Genomic DNA, 23,548 nt, shown 5'->3' on the forward strand with positions numbered 1-23,548 from the left:
TGTGCATGTTCTGTGGACTCAGGATGACATTCCCTCAGTGGAGACATGTGGAGTTAGATAACATCAATTTATGTTAAATAATCTTAAAATAGAAACACATGCAGTGTTGGTTTTAGACATACTAGATAGTGCTTTCACATAGTCTGGTTTTGCATTTTTGGTTGGGTTTGGGTGTTTTTTTTTTTTCAGTGCGTGGGAGATAAATTATCTCATGTTTTAATGGATGTGGTCATTTTCTTTATGGCCAAGTTTACAGATGCTTGCAGGTTCTTTTCCCACATTTGGGGACTCAAGATACTGGGTCAGCAGGAATCTGTAAAACCCTTCTCTGTCAGTGAGCCTTCACAAACCTGAAGTGATTGAAACTGGAGAGAGCACAGAGAGAGTAGGGGCTACTGCAGGAAGATTTATCATACAATGATCTAGGACGCTAAACACTCTCATTCTCTAAGCAGAATGCTAACACCGCACACACTCTGTATCATATAATAAAGTAAGGCTGTGGCCATCAAATCCTATTACAGCTAGACCAATTCGAATTTAGAATATTGAATTATGAAGTAGTATATGCTTAACACCACCAAACATCAAGTTTGTAAAAACTAAGTCCAGTCTGCTCTTACTAGCAGCTATAAATACGCCATTAGAAAGTTAGCGCTGTGAAGAGTCAAAGATGAACTGCTTCTTATCTTCCCGAAGTTTTAAGTTATGATACTGTAAATATGAAGACAGATCTGCAAGTCAAAACTGCTAAAGTTATCAAGCTGCTAAAGTTGAACTGCCGTAACCTGGATCTACTTGATGCTTCTCCTGTCATAGCCAGCATGCTGTTCAACTGCTCCTCTCCCAGCCTTCCATCATGTTGTAAATTTGGCAAGTAGCTAAATAGTGAACAAAAGACACTATACAGAAGACAAAAAGAGATTATGCTTGAAAACACCAGTGCAGCTAGAAACAGAGAAAGTGAGCCTAAATTTAACAGGGTAGGGTTTTGGCTTAGTTTGTGACTACTTTCCACTCCACCTCCCCCCACGCTCTCCACCCTCCTTAAATTGATGGCATATATCAGCTGTAACTTCTTCCCCAGGGCACACCATCACAGCCACTGTCAATCTCTGGCCTTAATTTCCCACAGCATACATGCAAGTCTCTAAACTCAAAAGCATTACAAGTGGGAAATGCTGGATGGAGTCCAGATACGATGATACAAGCTACAATTAAATTCTTGGTGATTTAACAAGTGACAACAACTACCTAAACACATTAAGAAATACCTTACAATACACATGCATTGAGGGACATTGTCTGAAAACTTTATAAACACCCACTTTCTTGTAATTTATATTCTCCAAAGAGCTACTGTTGATGGTTCCTATAAAGCACTGCACATACAAACCAGATAAAATAAAACGCTGCAGTCAAAACTGATTTCCCCCTTGCCCCCCTTAGAAGTAACCGTGTATACATTGCTGAACTGTTGATAGATTTTGCAACACTGCTGGGAAGGAAGGAAAAGAATAGTACACTCAGAGAATCTTCCTCTTTTTACTACACCTATTTTAATAGTGTAAGGAAATAAGAGTTCCTATAGATATATTTGCTTAATTCAAAGAAGCTAGTGTTTTACTCTGTGTGATGAAATTCAAGCAAGCAGCAAAAGGAAACAATAGGAAATTACTGAACTGGAAAAAGTATTCCTGTTCCTCAAAAGAATATCTAACTTCATTTAAAAATTACAGCTGTCTGAGTTTCACTCTAACAAGCACAAAAAGTTATCTTAATGCAAGATTTACACTTTAAAATAATAAGCAAATGTGGCTTATTGGCCTAAGACCTCTATCTGCTTGGCCTAGTGAGTGGAAATAAATATTATTTTCTAAACTGACAACAAACTAGGCACGGAACTTCATTTTTAAACTGTAAATCACCTCAATTGATTAAATCTTAACTTTCACCTAAGGTATCACACCACTGTATTTATTTAAATTGTTACATCATATAAGGAAACTCAGTGCAACAGAATTTTTGCAAAGCAGGCTTACAGAAATAACCTGAGGTAATAAACCAGGGTAATGCTGAAGAGACTAAAGAAAATCTTTCCAAGTCAGTAAGATTTTATACCAAGACTTGCAAACTATCCCAAAAGCACCAGACTTCCTTTAAAAGTTGGTATTTGTCATCCAAATCTTAGCCTGCAGAGAAACGTTTTATGTAAACTTAAACATTCTGGTATCACACTGACAAAGAAAATAAGAGAAAAAATGTTTTGGCCCAGCAATCTTCCCCATGATCCTGACCAGTTATTTATTCAACCAAGCACATAATCTAATCAACCCCAATACTACTGCTGCACTTTTTTTTTTGCTAGTTACCAGAGAAACTGCAATTTGGCACCTAGTACACAGGTTTCAGAGACCAAAATTCCATGATGAGTATTACTGCTCAAAGATAAGAAATCACAATTTGCAACCACATTCAACTCCGCGGTCTTCCCACCAGGTGTTTGACTGGAGCAATTCAGCTGTGATGATGTCTTTCAGATCTGAGGTTTGCAGCAAGATGAAGAAGTCCCCTCCCACAATACAGTGCTCAGAATGGCACTTCAAAGCCTGAGAGAAGCTTCTGATAATTTAGAGTTTACCAGAACCAGACATCTCTTGGCAATTTAGCAACAAAACCAAAAAGCAGACAAGGTATTGAAGTGCTTCTGTTCCTTAACAGGAATAGTGGGAATGAAGATGAATACTGATCACAGGCACGGTTCCTTGCATTTCTAGGTTTTCATGTCAGTACTTCAGGTTTTGTATTTTTGCAGTCAGATACGAGAGTTCCTGAAGCACTGCTCACTTCTAAAATGCATGAATTGCCTTCCCTGGAAATAGAACTCAGCTGGCAAATAACAAGAGTCATAAAAGTATAATCTGCACCGGGGAATAAGAGAAAGAAATCATTTACATTAACATTTTTAATTTATAAAGCACTTTGTTATCGTCCAGATTGGCATAAGCATAAGAAAATCTTGGTGGGCAGACTGAAAAAACCCTGATTTTGACAGCCCCATTTTCCTTTTATTCTTTCATTCTACCATTTTCCCTACCTCTTGGTCATTCCTTCCCATCATCCATGCCTTATCCATATTCAACTGTGCACACCCCTTGCAGAATCACAAGCACTCTGGCCACCCTGACACTGCATTATCCCATAGTTATGAAGCAGTTTAGTTTTACATACAGCCAGCCTGGAGTGGTGGAAGACACATGTTATCCAAAAGCCTAGACATTTCCAGGAAAACTTTGCTAACAGCCAGTCATCACTCTCTGAGAAGGATGTGCTATTTAGAACATGAGTACATTTTTGCAACTTCCTTAAAACATCATGTCAAGAGCTCCTTGAGTTTTCATGAGGAATAAAACCTCTTCCTGCTTTTTTCAACGAGAGCTTTAAATTTAGCATTGCCTTCAGGTTAAGGTTTTCTACAGCCAAGGGCATAACATTCCCTCACATTGTTACTGATGCTCTGAGCGTAGGATTTGCCATGGAAATATAATTGGAACTCACAGATTACATTATCCAAATTATGTTCTTTTTTCTCTTACACTTGTTCGGACACTATCCCAATTAAGACCTAACACACAGTTTATGGTTCATGCCCACTTGGAACTACAATAACAGCAGCAGATTTGTATGTAAGTAAATACATCACAATTCTATACTGTCACAGCTTTTGGTTTGACAAACACTTTGCCATTTTGCAGTGAACTCTTAACTCCATTGACGGTCCTGTGTTTTTAAGCCCAACCCATGATTACATGAAAAATCTCAATTTCACATTTTACTTTGCCTTTTAAAGCAATGTTTGAGCCCTCAAGAGTTGTGCAGAGAAGTTTGGAAATATGTGAATGTTTAGAAAACAAAAATCAAAAGAACCAACAAGTACATATTTCTTAAATCTACCTCAATCTATCTATCTCATGATTTCTGGGTGCTCCAGATTGGACAGATGCAGAGGAAGGAATTTTACAGAAATTTAAAACAAAGAGATATGACAAGCTATGAGAAGGATGTAAATACATGAATAACTTCCTCTCTGTCAAAGTGTGGACTGTGCTTACACTCATTTGCAGACATCTGATTTAAAGGCAGCTGGAAAGTAAGACTTTTCTAGGGATCATTAGTTGTGGAATTAATTCACTGTTGGTTTGGTCATTTGTGAATCGTGTGAGTATGCTCCCAAGTACTAAGGGAGGAAGCAGGGGAAGGACTTCTGTTATTTACAGTGTTTGAATGGGAGAGTTCTAGTGTACTACATCTGAAAATGGATATTTACATATTGTATGAGCTTTGACTTGAAAAATTAAATTATGTAAAAGAATAAGAAAGCACAGATTGTGTACCTTTTAACATACAAGCAGAAATACATATCACTAGAGAATTGATACTTGAAAAAAACAAAAATAACACCCACAAGAAATTACACATTTCATTATCAGACTATGGTTCTATGTACATTTATATTCAAACATGCCCTTAGGGCATAGCTATTCAGGAAAAAAAAAAAGTTACAAGTCACTGCAATACTAGAATCTATAGCCTGCTTCACCGAGTTCAGATTATTTTCACTGAAGTGAAAATATAGTACAGGAAACTGTGATTATCTCAGTGCACAAAGAACAAAGGGAAGGAGAGTTAAATCCTGTCTCTCTGGTTCCACACCCTTCGATAACTGCTAAACACTGCTGACTTCAGGACCTTCAGATCAGTCTGTGATGTTTCATTGTTTCATTAAGCTTCAACCTGTGAACTACCATCTGGCATAGCTGCATTTGAGGAAAATACATCCTTAACTCTTGCTGTCAAAACCCCAACCAACTTAACAATGCATATATGTACATGAAATAAATAGCCATTCAATATTCTCTGAATGAGATACCGTTTCAAGGCTGAGCATTGTAGTCCATAAGCAACTTAACTTCAAATTTAGCTTAGTGTACAGTGTTATGATCTCTTCTACCTTTTTGAGAGGATAGGTGAATTCTCTTACACAAACATGGTTCTCAACTTCTTTGAAGTCCATGGTGATGTTAACTCTTTCCACAAAGCTCCTAAAACTACAGTCACTGTGGATAACAAGTTGCACTAAATATAGATGTAACATGAAGAATGTCACTACATAACAAATAAATTTTAAAAAACATACACTTTGAAGGGGTGGTGTGCCATGTCCTTCCAGCCTACCCTCTATTCCACAGGATGCTACATCTTCCTCTCAGATCTATAAAAACAAAGCCACTTGAAAAAAAATCTCTAGTTATTTGCAAAGTAGATTCACTGAGGAGTTATTTTGGACTGATCCTAGCACCACATTTCCTTCTGACATCCTGTAGTCTACTGTATTTAATCACAATCGATATTTATATTGCATAAATTTGATACAGATTGAATAGCATGTCACAGCTCCGGCATTTCACTTAGTGCATGCTGTTTCCATTTGTTCTTAGGATAACAATTCATTCATCAATGTAATATTAAATAAGATTTTAAGACAGCAGATGGCATCACTTAGTTATTTTTAACTGTTGTATGCTGACCATTTACTCTGCAGCATAATCCATTTTTGAAGATTGGTAAACGGAGCTCTATGGACAACATAGAAAAGTGACATTTCAAAAAATGAAAAATAAGATATTACCATTTTGCCTATCTGGTTGCCTTTATCTGTATTGCATTTCATACAGGTATCTTAAAAGAGCTCACGGCTTCCCACAGTGGTGGCTGCTCTTCTTTGATTCACCAGATACCTCTGAGCCTGTAAGTGAACCTCCTAAAAGTCACCAGCTGAAGGCATTCATATCTTCACCAGATCAGCAAGAACAATGGCTTTCAGAAACCTGGCAGATGTGACTACAGCTTAGTGGGAATTTATAGACTCTTTTTCCTCACCTCTTCCCACTGGGATCACTACTAGACCTACATCACGCCAGCAGGCACAAAAATCACAAAATATTTCGAACCATTATTAGAGGAGTTACCCATTCAACAAATCAGGGCTGACAGAAATGGTTAATACTAGAAAGGCTCTTCATGCCCATGCAGCATCACATGGCAAGTAACAGCCAGGATTAAAACAAACCTAGCTCTAAGCTTTGCAAGTGGCTGCAAAACAAAAACTGCTGTTCAATCTTCCTTTTACAATTTCTTTCTCAATGTTCTTTATATAATATATAGGACGATGTGAAAAAAGGCAGAAATAAATTGTGTATTCAGATGATACATAGATTTGAAAAGGTAAACCATAAAAACAAAGGTGTCTGTACACAGGCTCAAACTGCTGTACAGATAATGGGAATTCAGAGAAGGCAATGTACCAAGTAATTTTTCTGATCCTTCTTCAGAAGAATAACAAAAACATTATGTTCTGCGCAGGGTATTTAGAAAGTGGCTGTCACAGTAGTTTGTAGGTGTTACAGGAAGAGTTCGTGATCAAAAAGGTGTATTTTTCCACGTGCCATTCAGTTAGAACAGATGCAAGAATGCACTGTGGGGATCTTGAGCTTAAGATGCCATTGGGGAGCAGCTGGATAGATGTGCTTTAGCAGGCTGTGTGGCAAGATTTGTAAAGTCAAAGATGGCAGCCCATGGTGCAAACCTAGTCTGGAGGTGGCCCTATGCTGGCTGATCCCTGCTAAGTGCCATTGCTAACTGACCCCTCATGACACACATACTATTCCACAGAGCGCAATGAGAGCAACAGGAGGGTCACTTCAAACCTTGCGTGACAGATGTGTGGGAAATGGGATAAAGGCCATATGGAAAAGAGAAGAAATAAGCCAGAGTACAGGAGAAACACTCTCCTCCTGGCCCACACATACACAGATCTGCTTTTCTTTACCCACTCCTAACTTTTTCTCTGGTCTTGCCTTTTTAAAATCTATTCAGAGAGCCACATTGTATGTACTGTCTGAACACAGATATGGCAGCCTTACAGAACATTTAACAATTCTTGGCAGGGTTGCTAACAGTTTATCCTTGCTTGATGGGTAAGCACAAATACCCACCAGCATGCATGCTTAGTATTTAGTGTGCATTTAATAGAAGCCAGAAGCTCGACCTGAACATCATCTGTCTGTAGTAGGAGATTTTAAATGAAAAATTAATTACGAACCAACAGGGTAAAGAAATTTGTGAAGAAGTTATGAATTTCTTCAGAAAAGAAAAAAATACTACAGAGAATACTGAAAACAAACATTAGATTCTTTTAATTTTCTTTGTAAAGACCTGTTTTCTCCCCGTGTTCAGATCAGCACATTACCAGTGCACTACCAAAGCAGCATTCATCCTCCTTCTGCTCTCAGCATAGGGCAGAATTAAGGTTTTTCAGCCACTCAGAGAATGTCATTATACTTCTGAAAAGCAGAGTCCCAAGAGCTGTGAGGAACAGAGGAGGGAAGGGAAGGAGTCAATCCCTGATACAATAAATTATAGAACCACTCTGAAAACTTTTTTCTTTTTATGGAAGTCACCTTTTGAAGTGTTGGCACTGTGTGTTTTTCCAACCTGCTAGTAATACAAATTGAATGTCTTTTTTTTTCCCCATTATAGAACGAATTAGACACATAAATCCAACAACAATGTGAACCCAAACCAGCAGCACCATTACTAATGTCATGATAATTGGCATTTATACTCATTGTGGCCATATGCTTTCTGCTGAGTCAGTTTTGAAATACATCCTAGTCCAAAAGGTATTAGAAGATACAAGACCAAATTCCTAGAGGTCACCAAATAATCAGCAATGTTATCTATAGTGAATATCACTCCCGTAATGACAAAATTTATATGATACAAGTTGCCTACAGTAGCAGAGGTTAGCCTCAAATGATCTTGCCCTGCCCTATCCTACAGCTGCTGCTTAATAAAACAGATATTGCAGACACAGAAGCTAAAACCTACAATGCACTAAGTAAGGAGGTCTGTACTTAGGGTCACAAGTGATATGGGGTAGACTTCAAATTTCAGGTGAAGCATATACGTTTAAATATCAGACCATATTTTAACATGACTTAGAAGTCTAAAGTTACATACAGAGGTCTAGCAGGGCTTTCTAAAACAAGCAAGTTAGTTGCGTAAGCCCTATTACAATCAGTAGCTATTAACTGAGCAGTCTGTTTAAAGACTGTAAAATGCGACTGAGAGACTTCCCATACATTTATGTGCTTAGGCATTTTCAAGTATCTGGCCTCTAGGTACATATGAACTGGAACCCTTTAAACTTCCTCAATACTGAAGCCATTCTGGCCCATTCGATAAATCTTGTGGAAACTGAATCTCATAATCAAACTATGTATTATATTCTTTATGAATTGAAACAGATACATAAACAGAGAAAAAACATGTTCTAAAACCACATGGAAAGTTCTGTAGACACACCTACATTATTTCACGTTCAGCTACAGCAAGCTTTAGAGTTAGCCTATGTACAGAAAGCATTACATCCTCCGCAGCTTACTGCTGGCAGGGATAAACAGGTCTCCAGAGCTCCACTAGTTCCTACAATGAATCCCTACAGAATTCACTTCATGATTTGCCTTCCTGCACCTTCAGAATTATTTCTTTCCCTTCTTTTGGACTAGTCTTCCCAGCTAAATTCTGAATTTAAATAAACAGTGAGAATGGATGGTTTCTCAAGCGAGTAACAATCTACTTACTCTTTTATCCCAATCTCAGCTGTCCTAGTTAGTTTGCAGACATGCCAAGGGACAGGCTATCTCTTCACTGCCTTTAATAGGGTGCGACTCTGAAAACCTGAAAAATTACCTCCTTCTTTTTTCTGTCTTTTGCAGTGCTTTTAAACTGGTGGTGGGAGGAGCAGAAAGTCTCCCTATCTCGTCATGTGAGAAAAAGCTAAAATTCCCATTGAAGTGACTCACCGACATTAATCATATATACACCAGACTGAAAAGCACTCGGAACATGAAGCTTGAATCCCATCCTCAGTTAAGCAAATAAGAAGCAAATTGCGCAGCACTATCATATTATTTTCGCTGTCATATCTGTACAATCTTGCACAATGGAGCTGATGAATATAAATTCATTGTTTCTAGCACTGTACTCTTATACAGAAGTGCTGCTGAATCTTTTGGAAGAACAAACAGCCAAGTAATGTGCAACTTCCTTTATTCTGAAATGAGTAAGTATCAGTGCAAAGATTTTTGTATATAAGACATTCACTTCACTTACCACCTGCTTTATGCATTAGAATAAATCTCCTTATTGCTTAATCAAGCAGATGCACATCAGAATCTTCAGTAACGAAATTACACTGCAGCTTGAGATACTGCATCTTCTGTTTGCTTGTCACTGGGAATACCGTGATATTTTTATACAATAATACTAAATCCAAGCACAAAAATCCAATGACTGCTGTTTAGATTCAAGACTACAGACAAATGTTGGGGGTGAGAGGGCTTGAATAAAAAGAGAAAAATAAGAAAAAATCCTACCAGCTCTAAAATGTAGGTTGAGAGGATTTTTCTTATTTAAAAAAAGACAACAAAGTCATATTTGGAGATATATACATGCTTCTGAACCTGTAAGGCAGGGAATTTTCCTATTCATGCTATGTATGCAATGCTGCTCTATGTTCTCCATAAAGTGAACTCAGGCTTTTTGCCTTTCTTGTGTTTTTAACTTTGCCTAATATTAACTATCCAGCTCCCACAGGATTATACTCAGAATTACATATGAAGGATATTCTATTAGCCATAAAAACAACAGTATAATTATAAAAAGTGAACTACACTCCTCCTATTTTTCAGGGAAGTATTTGAATGCCCAGGAACTAGATTATGATCTGCTATGGTCCTGCAAATTCAGGATAAATCAAGCATTGCTCTAACATTACCTTGGCATTAAAAAAAAAAATATAAAATATCAAGGCCTCATTTCAATAAAGTGCTTGAGCTACTGGTGAGTTAACAATTTATACTGGCATTTAATTATAGTGCATTTCCTGAAGCTAAGGCACAGCTTTAGCATGCGCAGGGCTACTCTTAGCAAGAGACTCATTCTGTTCAAATTAACACTCATCTGACAAACAGTTTTAATATGTAGCAACATGAGACACAGAAAACTAGCCAAGGATGTAAATTTAGCTCCTCACTGAATGTTAAAGAATATCCAACCCAGAAATTATAACTACCAGTACAAATAATACTTACATCCTACTTATGTTTTGCAAACATAAGAGCAGACCAGACAAATTTCCTTCTGGGTAGATGTCTAAATATAAGAGTCTTGGTCAAAAATTGGGATCTGCTATACACTTTATATATTTCCATATCATTAGAGGAAATGCTTGTATGACTTCAAAGCTTCAGACCATTCTAGCTCCTCATACATGAGTATCAGAAATCAAGTGGGAACAATACATCCCATAATTTGAGACTTGAGACTGTTAAGAACAAATCAACTATGGTTAGTGTATAAGCCAAGCTTGTAGCAACGTGAAATCCACAGAGCAGCAGAGGGGACCAATCCACATCTGTGTGAAGTATCTAGCTCTCAATAATCACTCCAATTTACATTTTGGAAGACCAAGTTGAAAAGTTTGTGTTAGGTACTTAACAGACACTCTAAGTAGGTGTTTAAATTTAGGCCAGGGAAACTGTCCACACACCTGCAGCCCTTCTGGCATGATCAATGAAATCTCAGCCCAGTGAATCCTCCATACCTCAGGCCTGCCACACCACCCTTAGGTCCACACAGCAGTGATACAAAAGGGGGACAGTTCTGAAGGTGGTCTCCCAGAAGTACATCTAAAAAGCCATGTGCTTACAGGACAGAGATGACCATGGCTTTCATCAAAACAGGGAAATAGGCTCTTCTTTTATAGAAAAGCCTCATGGCCAGAACACTAAGCAGATATGGAAATATATCTCTGGAAAAAAACAAAACAAAGAAAAAAACCCACAAGAAACAAAACCTAAAAACCAACCACCACCACAAAAAAAACCCACTACCAACCAGTGCAGGTGTAAGATAAATGAGGAGATCCTGATCTTAGGCTATTCTCTAGCCTAGTGGCTTGTAGCTTTTCCAAGAAACACTGGAGTTTGAACCTCCTGCCAGGCCACACTGGAGAACAGCAAACCAGAGTCTTCTGTGTCTTGTGCAGCCCTGTCCAGCATGCTGGCAGGTCTGTGTTATGGCACCAGCTTCTTCCTTTACATTGCATACACTCAAGGCTGTAGTTTCCCCTTGAGAAAAAGCCAAGTGTACCAAAAGTCTGTTAAGACTTTCAGGTTGACACTTCCCTCCGTATTTTAATTTAACCACAAGGCAATTGTTTAAGGTCATAAAGGAACCATTTGTAGAGACACCAATAGAAGTCCACCGCTGTTCTCAGATGCTGACCCCACCCTGCTACTCACTGTAAAAGTATGAGCCCATCATTCAAGACCCAAAGCTTAATCCTTTCTCTTCCAGATGCTTTACAGAAACTGTTGTGAGACAGGCTGGAAAGCAGTATGAAGCTCTTAATGCTAAATTTCAAGTACATTTTCTGCACTATTATGACTAATTCCTCTTTGTTGCCTGTTTAGAAATATACTTAAGTACCATACACAATAAATCAAATATGTGTCTGAAGAAGGCCTCAGATGCTCAGGAAGTCCTTTGTAGTTTGTAGTTCAGTCCGTTTCTTCTCAAATTTAATCTGACACGTTGGCTTGTTAGGATCTGTGTGGTGCTTCAAATATTTTCAGTCAGTCATTATTAAGACCAATTTCCCCCCCATTTAGACTAAACGGGAGTTTTCATCCATGTGATCTGGACTTTTTCACTGATCAGAGAACAATCCTAAATTGACAATGGCGAAACTACAGTGAAAATAGAAAGGGGATGATCTGAATAGAGATAATTAGAAATAACAAGGTTATCTAAACAGAGAACTCAAATGAAATCTGAGTCTCTTGGAGTCAATAGGAAGATTATATCTTTCACTCTTGCTATTAATTTCTAGCCTTATTATGTGCACTGAAATACATGCTTGCCTTTCTTTCTATGTAACAGTACAAGGGTCTCAGAAAATTATGTTGGCAAATAGGTATAATGACCAGTCTTGATTCTAGTATAACATGAAAGAAACAAAAGAAGGCTCATGAAGAATTGTAGAAGCAAGCACTGAATGCCTGAAGGGAACAATTCACGGGAAGTTAATCAGTACTCAATATGACATTGAGTAGGAGAGCAACAGAGTCAGAGTAGGAGACCTATGGAGGAACAGCAGAAAATGTAAACAAGGAGACTTAAGAATGAAATAACAATGTCAACGACAAAGAAAAATTCAAGGCATTATAAAATGAGAATTGAAATGAGCAATCAAGATGCAGAAAGTCAGAAAAAAAAAAAAAGACCAGAAAGAGTAATGAATATTTTTTTAAAATGTACTATTGAAAAGAGTGACAATGTGCTATACAAAACTTAACAATCTGTCAAATTTTAATTCTATTTTCAATTACTAATTAGGCTTTCTCAATGACTCAATGAAATTACAAACTTTCAAGAGTTTTAATGTTAGTGACTTTCTTTTGCCCCCACTATGATCTGCTCATCACAGTGGAGAACCAGAATCCCAAAGAGCAGAATGGGATATTTGCTGCCAGATTATCTCTGCCCTTAATACTACAGGAACCCTGAGTAAATTTCTATCCTAAATGAAGAACATGGCAGAAATTTCAATGACATCAGTGGAGCAGGATTTCACACGTGTTTGTGACAAATAAGCTTCTCTGAGAAAACAAGTGATCTAAAATGGAATATTTTTTTTTTTTTTTTTTTTGGTAGTCTTGACTGGAATAATTACTTCCCCAACAATATGAGCATCAAAGAGAACATAAGCAACAGGCATTAGCAGGCACACAGCCACACTATGCACAGCAGTGGTACCTGCATACGACCATTATCAAGTTACGCACACACTCATTTGACACAACTCCATTTCTTCCTCCTAGCTCTCCAGACTGATTTCCTTTTAATCAGAAAAGAGTCAGAAAGAATCTGACTAGCCCAGAGCCAGTGTGTCACTTCAGTGTCGCCTTCTCTCTCTCCTCTCTGAGGAGCAGCACTGGGACACAGAGAGGAAGAAAGCCAGGCATTTCCCCCACAGCCTCAAAAGCAGCAGCAGTGGTTAGAGCAGGACAAAGACATTATAGTTAGTGCTGGAAACTATTGCCCAGACCAAAGTACAAAGGAAGATACCTGGAGCGTTGCCCCTGGTCCTTTAGGGGCAGTACACAAAACATGTTGTTATTTACAAGCTACAGAGAAAAAGCCATTTGCGCTACTTTCACTTACAGTGGCTTTCTACTACACGTATTAAATATTAAAAGGTATAAATGAAGGTGCATTGGCCATGGGAACAGTAACTCGTTTTTGTATTACTGCTTTTGCTAAAAATACTTCAACCGCAATTTATGCATTTCAGAGTGTGAAGTCTTTTTGCTCAAATTCAGTGGGAACATTTGTGCAATACATGCCCCAGTGAAATCACGTGCATTAAAAACTGGCCCACTGGCAGCCATGAGCCTTTGATGAGATTCAGTATATAGACAGTAGTGCTTACTCTGGAGCAACCTGGGAAGGCATCCTTCATCTCTTCTCCTATTTTAGTTTTAGTACTTAAGACTAATTTTTGCAATAATTCTTTATGGTAAGAAAGAAGACAATGGGCATAATCTCTTTTAGAGAATCTAATACTAAATACAAATGCCATTTCAGAATAGATGTTGTTATAGATTAGGTATAATTAATATTACGCTGAAAGTGGTCAAAATTGCATTAAATTGTGTATCTAGGGAACTCTGATAAAGTAAAAACTCCGGTTTGCAGCTCTGTGAGAACAGAGGGTTTCCTGCATATTGCAGCAGCACACAAAATGCACCAGAGCAAACAGAAAGATTAGTCACTGTAGTCTAAAAAAGCTAAATCCGAAAGAGACATGCATCAACTTCTCTGCTCACAGTCACTAAAAGGCAAAGGCAGATTTCACACAGCAAAACTGGATTTGAATCTGTAGCAAAAATGCTCAGAGCACCTGAAGTTTTGCTGGAAACAAGAGAAAAGTTCAAAGACAAGCAAACTTCCATTTCTGCAGTGGAGAAGGCGGCAGTGAGAAAATTAATCTTGTGCATTAATCTTAGCATTCCTCACAAGTGACTCAGGCCTGCAGAAGAAAACATTCCCACTATCTGGTTAGAAAACGTCATGTTTCCCACATGGAAGGGAGAAGAGGAGCCCGAGCTTCAATTTTACTTCTTTTACTGATCAATCTGTTTGCAGACCCTTCAGCTGTTCAGAGTCCCAAACTGCTAAGTAAAATAGTTTCTTTACCAACAAAAATTAAACTAGCCCTCACATGTATAATAAGCTCAAGTCAGAGCACTCCTAAGCAATTACTTAACAATTCATAATTTATTGTAATAGTTCTCTGTAAAAGCATCTTAGAACCACAAGCATCATCTCTTCTACATTACTGTTAACAACTCTGTAGCAGTATGTGTTTACACACTTAGGAGCTATAAATACATACTTTACATGGTGACAAGGAAGAGTAGGGAATACCCTTGGTGAGCTGGAGGAGTGAGAGAGGTCAGAAAGCCACCTGCAGCACCTGAATCTCCACCATTTCTTGTGCTTGAGCCAAATGGTTCCTTTTATCTGCAAACACCTGGTTCTGTCAGGAGTGCTGACTGCATGTAGTTCTCATTCCTCTCAATAAAAGCCAATGTAGGTACCAAGCGGGAAAAAGTACACTGCAAGGGTCAGGTGCAAAAAGTACAGTCAGTCCTGATGTTTCACTCTCAAACTCTAAACACTTGCAACAGAAGCAAGAGCATCCCACTGGGAAGTACAGGAAGTAAGGGGAGTTAAAACCAACAGCTTTCACAACCACCAGCATGCCGAGCAAGCAGCTGCTCAAACCTGCCCCTAAGAAACAGCAGATGCGGGTGTCCCAACTTAGACTAAGTCAGAGCACTGAATGACTACACTCATCATCCAGAGAGGCTCGTATAACGCCAGCTCTTGGCCCACTCACCCTCTTCAGGATAGGAGTGCCAACGTGGAAATTGCAACACATGGGAGAGTAAGCAGGAGGCCAGTTATGCCAGAGCTGAGTGCTCAGTGTGCCTGCCTGAGGGAGGACAGGTGTTCCTCAGCATCACCCCCTTGCCCTCACATCCCGTGGGTCTCAGGAGACTCCAGCTGGATCTGAAGATGGGATCGGCAAGACAAGCAACTTGAGCACTGAAAGCTAATTTCCTGTCTTCATAAAACATACGGGACAGCAAGGCCGAAGATTTAATAATGCCTCCTGTAGAGGCAGGTAAAAAACCCCAAAACTTAACCACTTGCAGAACAAGAAGGAATCAATACAGAACCATTAAACCATGCAGAATGCTTATGGTAGGCAACAGATTGTGATTTATTCACTTTAAAAGTACTTCCCAATACAGTTACTCAGCCGAGCTTCTGTTTTGTTTTTTATTAATGTGACATGAAAGTTGAATTCAGAATGATTTTTCTCTATTTTTATTTATACACGTGGGAACCATTTACAATTCAAATGCAATTTTTTACTGTGTGCCTGAATGAAAATTACCAGTTCGGTCTGAATAGTTTTTCTGTACCAGCTTGGTTCTTTCAGTAATTGCTTTTTCACAACATAATGTATTGAGAAAGGACTGAGATTACTGAAAATAATTGTATTGGCAACCAAGGAAGGCAAATTATTACAAGCAAATAGTTCAAGTTTTTAAAGCCAAGTCGTCCTATTATGAATTGTATTTCCAACTTTCTTCCACTTTCCTTTATTAAATATTTCATTATATTCTACTGGAAATGTTGTACAGGGTATAAAATATTCCTCACGTGTTTTCCCTCTCTCTTTCTCTCTCCATATTTTGCACATCAGGTCAGTTTCCCCACTTCACAGCTCAGCTGAAAATTTTAACAAAAAAAGTGTAAGAAAAATAATTTTGAAGAATGCCACCATAAAACATGCAATACTTCACTGTCTGAAACAAACTCAAGGAATTTTTCCACTTCTCACCCTATGGTAAATGATGTAAGAAAAAATGATGGAATTTAAGTTATTAACAGATTTTCCCATCTATCTTCTGTATCTCACTGTGGTTTACAAAATCCTTAATCATGTTTCATTTTTTTGTTGTTAGGGGTTTTTTTTGGTTGCTGTTGAGTCTGGCACAGACAAGGACAAAGTGTCTCCAAGCCATGACCTATTAGAAGCGTTTATATGAAAAAAAAATAGCCTTGTTACTAACAAAGTGTTTATTTCAATCTGTCAACGTTACAAAGAAAACAAAGTGAGACAGTATGAGAAAAAATAATTATATCAACTAATTAGACTGATGAGTTTCCAAGATGATTTTTAAAATTAATGCTTTCAGAAAATGTGCATATTACAGACTCTAAATTATATATGTGTAAATGAAAGACTATAACAGTTATTTCAAGAGAGAACACAACACAAGAAAGTTTTTCTTGTGTTCTTCTAATGAAGTTACTAATGCCAATAACTTCCTTCTCCTCCGGCCACCAGTGCTCAGTAATTCCTCCCAAAAGGAAGGCCAAGTAGGCATTCACACATATTCATTTGCCATTATTTTTTTCTTTCATCTATAGTCCACTAATTATCCTAATCTGCATACATGCTATCATACATATTTACTAACTTTTCATAAATATACAGCACATTGATATGAATTTGGGGAAAGGCTACAGAAAACTTCATAAAGAAATGTACTCATTTCATCAGTGTCTGACAGCTTTACTAAAAGATTTCACCAGAAAGATTATTATCCAGCAATAAGAATCGTAAACCTAGTTAACCTTAACCCAGCAGGGCAGAAATGGCAAATCTTTGTTTACTTTGGAGTGACTGATGTTCTAATGCTTTAGAGCATCTCAACTGTAATTTGAAAGGCATCTCTCAGAAAGTCACTCACATGCATCATCTAGGAAAAGAGTAATAAAGCAAGCTGTTGATCTTTAATAACTGAAATAAATAAGGATAATGCCTTATAGGATAATGTCAGACATCCTCTGACTCAGTAGAAAAACAGGGAAACTCAGACTACTGAGAAGTGAAGTAACATGCCACAAGAAGTCAGTAAAAGAGAGGGAAGAATATTCAGTTCTGACAAATTACATTGGCCTCAGGATGCAAGACTTACACCTCAATTTAAAGAAGTCCAACAGACGGTAAATTAGGACAGCTATAATTTAAGATTTTCTACAGTGCCATTATACTCTGTAGAAAACTAAAATCAGGAGTTGCTTTGATCTTTATTTTAAACAGTGAACTAGAATGCTTAGAATTGTTAATGTTAAGGAAGCAATCTTTATATTATAGCTCCAGATCGTAAAATGCAAACTTTTTAAAAGAGCTCTTCAGGTCTATTTCATGATGTCTGGTTAGTAAGATACTGAAAACTTAAGAGTAGAAATGTTCCACTGAAGTCGATGGGACTACACACACTGAGTTCCATCACACAGGATTTTATCTTAATCTTTAATGCTGATAGTTCAGAACTGCCCAGGTAACTACTTTCAGGGTAGATAAAGATGAACAATATAACCCACATCATTTATCACCATAGTTAACCATTACTCACTTCTTCCATTCAGTAAAGACTGACTTCTTGATCTACAAAACCTTCTAGTCATCTATCAAAACATGACCCACTCGCTCCACTGCTTATTCAGGGATCTTTCTCAGGAGTCAGTTGACCTGCTCCTCATTGATCTTGTCTTTTTCCCTGAAATATTTTTCTTCTAATCCATCTAATCTGTCTGGATGGGCTTTACATTCTCCTTTCTGCATTTCCTCCTCTTAATACTTCTTGAGTCTCTTTTAATGTGCCGTCTTCCTCACTTCCTTTATGCCCATGCTAGCAATATTTCAACAAAAAAAAGGACAATTACTTGGAAAACATATGCATTAACCTCTCAACTAATCCCACTGTTACACTGCTTCTCCTACTTCTACTCTTCTTACTCTAACATCATTAATTAGTAGTTGTCTGACTTCTCCTTAGCTTGAAACATGGACGGACCAGGCAGCTGCTGCAGCACTGCCACTGGGTAAACTGTGGTAAGAAACAGCTGAGAAGCCTGTGCTCACACTGCAACCCCTTAATGAATATGAATTAGGTCACCCTTTAGTGACAAAAAAAAAAAGCCACTTTTCATGTATCATGGAGTAAAAGCATTTGTAATGGACAGAAACTACTTAATAGCCAATATACAGCAAACTAACATTTGAGTTTATTTTGATGTAACCTGCTTACATTTTGAAAAAGTAAACTCTTTAGAAAGCTGTTTCAGGTCTCACTGTCTCACCAGGGATCTTCAGAGTATAAATTTTCTACCACTGTTAGCTGCTTTACATAGTCAGAGAAATGTAAAGGAATGTTATAGAAAGTGCCAATGTAATGGAAAACGCAGCAGAACATATCCATATGATAAAATAATCTTCCATCTGAGACAGAGTCCATCAAACCCCTCAGAAAGCCCTGTTTCTGTTATTTATTTTAACCCTGCACAATCTGTTTTTTTTTTATGAAGGAGACTAAAAATTAAATATTCTTATAATCCCATAAATACTGCAACAGAACCTCATTGTAGGAACTTTAGAACAACTAAGGATGTTTAATCACTTTTCTTCGGGGATTCTCCTTTAATTTGAGGTTTCAAAAGTTATACAGCATGTTAGCAAAATTAACACACTGATGAGAATATTCTGATAGAAGCAAAGAAATCTGTCGCTGCCACATTCTCAGTCATTTTCTTAAAAAAAAAAAAAAAAAAAAGCTAAAGACCTAAAAGAGCTTTTAGCAGCAAAACTATCATTTATTTTCAAATATATCTTTCTATATGCACTAACTAGGTCCTGTCTCTCTCTGTCAAGAAGGTTTTAGACAAACTGGCAAGTAGATCTGAATGAAACAAAGTGAAAAAAGGTCTCCAAATGTTCAACCCTGCTAAGGTCTGAGTACCTGAAAGGCAAGAGGTTCCCCGCATGCATAAAGCTTAACAAAAAACTTTCCATGTCTCTCAAGATGAAGCCTATAAGAGCTTTTTATTTCTTAGTGCCAACCTATTTAATGTAATCCTATCTCCTTGATTATGCATATTCTGGGAAATGAGAGCAGTGTCCTGTCTTCAAATAAATCTTTACCTTTTCAATCCACACAGTTCTTGGTATCTTTTCAGCCATATATGCCTACAGCTCATTTTGTGTGAATTAATATGACTTTCCTGTAAAAGCTGGCTTGAACATCACGAATAATTGACAAGCACTAAATAAACTCCTTGGAAAGAAAGGCTCAGGATGAGATGGAGACTCCCTGCAGTCACCCCACCTGGCAGCAAGAAGGCAGAGGCCACTGCAGCCGCTAGTCCCCACCACCCCAAAGCTAAATGAGACATTCCAAGGCAGCAGCTCTTGTAAATATTTTGAATGTCACATTCACGATGAACATAACTGGGCAACTGAGTGCACCATCATTATGGAAGTTACTCTGAGAAGATGCAGGTTTTATTAGAGCCAATGTTTTCTGCTTCCCTGCTCATGAAAGCTCCGGGGCTAGTGTATAGCCGAATTTTCGCAGTTTTTCTCTCATTTTTCAAGTTACAGAGCAACACACATGCAGCACATCCTAAAAAACAGGTGAAAGACAAACGATTTACAAGCACTGGCCTAACTAAGCTTGTGGTCATCCCAGTTTTCCTCAAATGGTACCAAAGGCGGCTGCCTGCTTTTCTTCTGAGCACATGGAGCAGCTTCAGACTGACCACATCTTTCTGCCCTTCTCAGGTCTCAGATCCTGCTTTACATTCGCCCTTACATACTATGTCTGCCATTTTCTTGGCCTGCTACCTCTCCTTTTCCCTTTAAATCCCATACACCAGCAAATCAGCCTGCTCATCTCCCACTCATGCATGGTGCCATCTTGCTGTACCCACTTAGAAACCAAGACACCTCTCTCCCCTCATCTCTCACCAAATGCCTTCATGTGTCCCGGCTCCCGTATGCAACCCTGGATAGGATGGGAGGACATCAGGGGGTCTAGAAGGAACCAGGTCATCAAAAACTGCTTTGAAAGATGATTAAGCAACACACATTTCCAGCATAGCTGCTCTGTGCGTGCATTCACCAGGTCCAGGGAGATAATACAGCTGTGAGAGAGAGTCTCTTCTGGCTGGGGAGGCTGTCTGGAGGAGGAATTACAGAGCGAGAACAGGACTCTCCCTTGGTGCTGGGCCTCTGCCAAGATAAGGCAATAGGATAAAGGACCTGACCTCTGAAACTGGCTTGAGGATTAAATGAGCTTCTTCACATTGTGTACGAATGTAACTGTTTTGATTGTGGTTTGCTGTCCTACTAGACTGTAATAAGAGTTTTTCGCTCAGCATAAACCAATTACATCAACAGCCCAATGCGTCATGGGACTGTATGCACACTTCTTCCATAAGAGTCTCCTCTGCGTGACACACTACTGTCACACCAACCAGGGAGGAACAATCTTCCTGGCCCACAGGCAGGTCAGGGACAGACAGGCCAACACAGGTAGATTCTTGCTGGACACCATCATGGTGCTCAGTCAGGTCAACATAAAAAAAGAGATCTTCTTATTACACGTACAAATTTAGTATAATGAGAATCCACCAGATAATTTATTTTAATAACCAAATCTCCTCAATCTCTTCCCTAACTTGACAGTCATCAGTGATGTCTTCTCATAGTTAAATGTGAAAATGACAAAGGGCTGGGCTCCTACGCCTTTACCAAAGAAAATACAGATGCATGAGGAGAGTTATTTCGTGATTTCTAAGAATATTTTAAGTAATGGAGAATCAAAAGCAGATACGATAATACCACTTGAGAAAAAACATCATGCTGCCTGAATAAGAAATAATGATTATCTTAAATGACAACAGATGGGGCCAATCACTTCACCCAAGGTGACAAGTCACAAGCAGAAAGCATTCCACCTTTTCAACACCTCACCTCAAATCCTCCAGTTAGTTACACTAACAAAAACTCCTATTGCCATCATACATTCAGAAGGGGCTTCTATTGTGCTGGATTCCCACCTCAAAAATGTCTCTGCAAGAAGTCACCCCTCCCACTCGCACCGTAGCAGGCAACGTACATGTACAGCAGCACATGCTTGGCCATTTACCATGCATAAAGTACACAGTGACTGCTACCTCTCAGAAGGCCCCATACCTTAATTCTCAGTATTACCAGTGAAGAGGCAATTCCTAACGCAGAATCTGAAAAAAACCAAAATAAGTAGCTTCTACCATCTGGATGATTTAACTGATGTATGCCAGAATAGCCTTTACTTCACGTAGTGATACACTAAGTCTGGTCCTGCCCTGCTAGTTATAAATACATCCAGCATAAGAATAATCACATACGCTGCCAGACTAAAGAGGATTTTCTGTACTTCTGTACATGGCAATCAGGCTGGATCACCTTGATTGAAACACTGAGGGAACTGCAGAAAAAAAGGGGTATAAAATCTTCTATAAAGATCCAGGGGTAGAGTTAGTAGGTCATCTCTAATACTAATTTCATTCTACTGCTGAAGAGATTCTCTGATGGACTGGGGAACACAGCCACAGACTGTGGGGAACAGCCCCACAAAAAGGACAGACCTGGGAGCTTTCTCATTTTAATTTCCAAGAGGACAGTGGTACTGCAAGAAATCAGCCTCTGAGAGCTTCCAAATACCTAGTGTGGTATTTGTGTTCAGCAATACAACAAAACATTAATGCCACCCATACATTAACACTGTGAGATTGCTAGCTACTGATAGTCAAACAGAAACTCATTCTTTCCCAGCTAGAAAGAGTACCATTAAGTCCCACCTCCTAAGAATTAAAGGACAGACCAGGTTAATGTGTAGAGAGGTTGATATATGCAGAGTTCTCCCTCATGAGCAGAAGACAACTTCTTGAAAGACTTTCTGCAGGTTCAGTGAACACTAAGCAACAGAAGTGAGCTTAAATGAACACTTAAGCTACAGAGGCTACTGCCTCAGTTATGAAGAACATCTCTGTGCTCTGCACCAAGGGGTCTTGCACACAGCCGGAGTTGTCAAGAGTTGTAATGAGCTTGCATTGGAGCTAAGGTGCCAGAGGACTGTAAAACAAAAGTGGAGAGTGAGGTATCCACAGGCCTAGTATTTGAAGAGTAAGGAGAGATTTGAAGCCTGCTTGTCGGAAACAACTGTCCTTCACACAGAGGACAGCAGTGGGGAAAACATTTCAATAATAGCAGAAACCTTTAAAAGGGAACAGGAACAAAACACTTCTTCTCCAACACATCTTTATTTAATTGTATATATCTATGTATTTATGACCACGCTTTACACACAGGTACTTAGCTCCATTCAGATCTTGTGGAGATTTCTCTGTGGAGTACCAAGAAGTACTAGCAGTTCAGTCCAAAAGCTTTGTGAACATCACATAAGATGCATACTGCTCAGCTTAAGTAGAAACAGCCACTGTTAGAAAAAGAGTCTCCTAAACCATTTCTACATCATTTCTACATCTATATTGATCATTTCTACATCAGCATATATAGTCCAGGCACAGTCCTTGTTCTTGTGCACATTCCAAGAGTGTACATGCACAGCCCATAAAAAGGCTATGAAGAGATGACAAAGCACATCAGCCTATAAAACAGAAAAATCTGTCTAACTGGTCCTGAGGAGCACCCAAGATGAAAGAAAAGGCGTTCTCCCTTTTCTGCTACAGAACTCAGCACTCTGCTCTTTCTTCCCCCTTTCCTTTCACCGAGTGGAGATGGTTGGTCCAGCTGATTGTCTCTCAGCTACTTCAGGACTTCAGAACTGGTTCATTCTCTTGCAGCAGCTGCGCTCCCCTTCACTACAGGTGTGCGTGGGTCATCACAAATGTCTGTGGTGAGAAGACACTGCCAGTCTTCCATGGGATCTTACTACCAATGTAAATACTTTTTAACTCTCAAAGTCCATGTACTTTTTGGACTGAACTGTTACTTTCCAGAAGAGTTATTTAATATTTATTGTTAATGTACAGACTCGGGCATGTCTCTTTTCTATTCCTTATCTAGTTGTTACTGTATAAGACTGCCTGTTGATGCGCTGCTAAAGGCATTATTCTGGTGAATGTCTGGAGCAAAACAAGTAACTCAAGTTTTCATCCTCCTAATTCAGGGCAACATGCATTTTTCAGGACTGCAGCACCACTATGAGTCTAAAAATGACTAATCCTTTTAAATGCTGTACATCTCCAAGACAAAAAAAAAAATCTGCTGACAGCAAGTCAAGGGGAAAAAAAAAGTTTTACATAGGACTTAAATTAATATTAAAGTACTTTGGCTCCAAACAGAGAGGCAGTATTAGCTGTTTTCATCACTGATACAAGCTTATACAATTAAAAAAAAAAAAAAAAAAAAAAAAAAAAAAAAAAA

General features: G+C 38.6%; 1 protein-coding gene across 4 annotated transcripts in view; it reads right to left on the minus strand.

The window, feature by feature from the left end:
- ARHGAP6 (Rho GTPase activating protein 6) overlaps window positions 1-23,548 on the minus strand; it is a 316,856-nt gene that overhangs the window by 115,252 nt on the left and 178,056 nt on the right. Inside the window, exon 1 of one of the 4 annotated variants that reach the window (XM_026850450.1) lies at window positions 8,706-8,812. The exons of the other annotated variants lie outside the window; for them this stretch is intronic. The gene's annotated coding sequence lies outside the window, so the exon portion shown is untranslated. Of the gene's footprint in view, window positions 1-8,705; window positions 8,813-23,548 lie in introns of those variants that run through there. 4 annotated transcript variants of the gene reach the window in all.

Source organism: Athene cunicularia, assembly GCF_003259725.1.
Source record: "Athene cunicularia isolate RWA chromosome 1 unlocalized genomic scaffold, athCun1 chr1_part1, whole genome shotgun sequence".
NCBI lineage: Eukaryota > Metazoa > Chordata > Aves > Strigiformes > Strigidae > Athene > Athene cunicularia.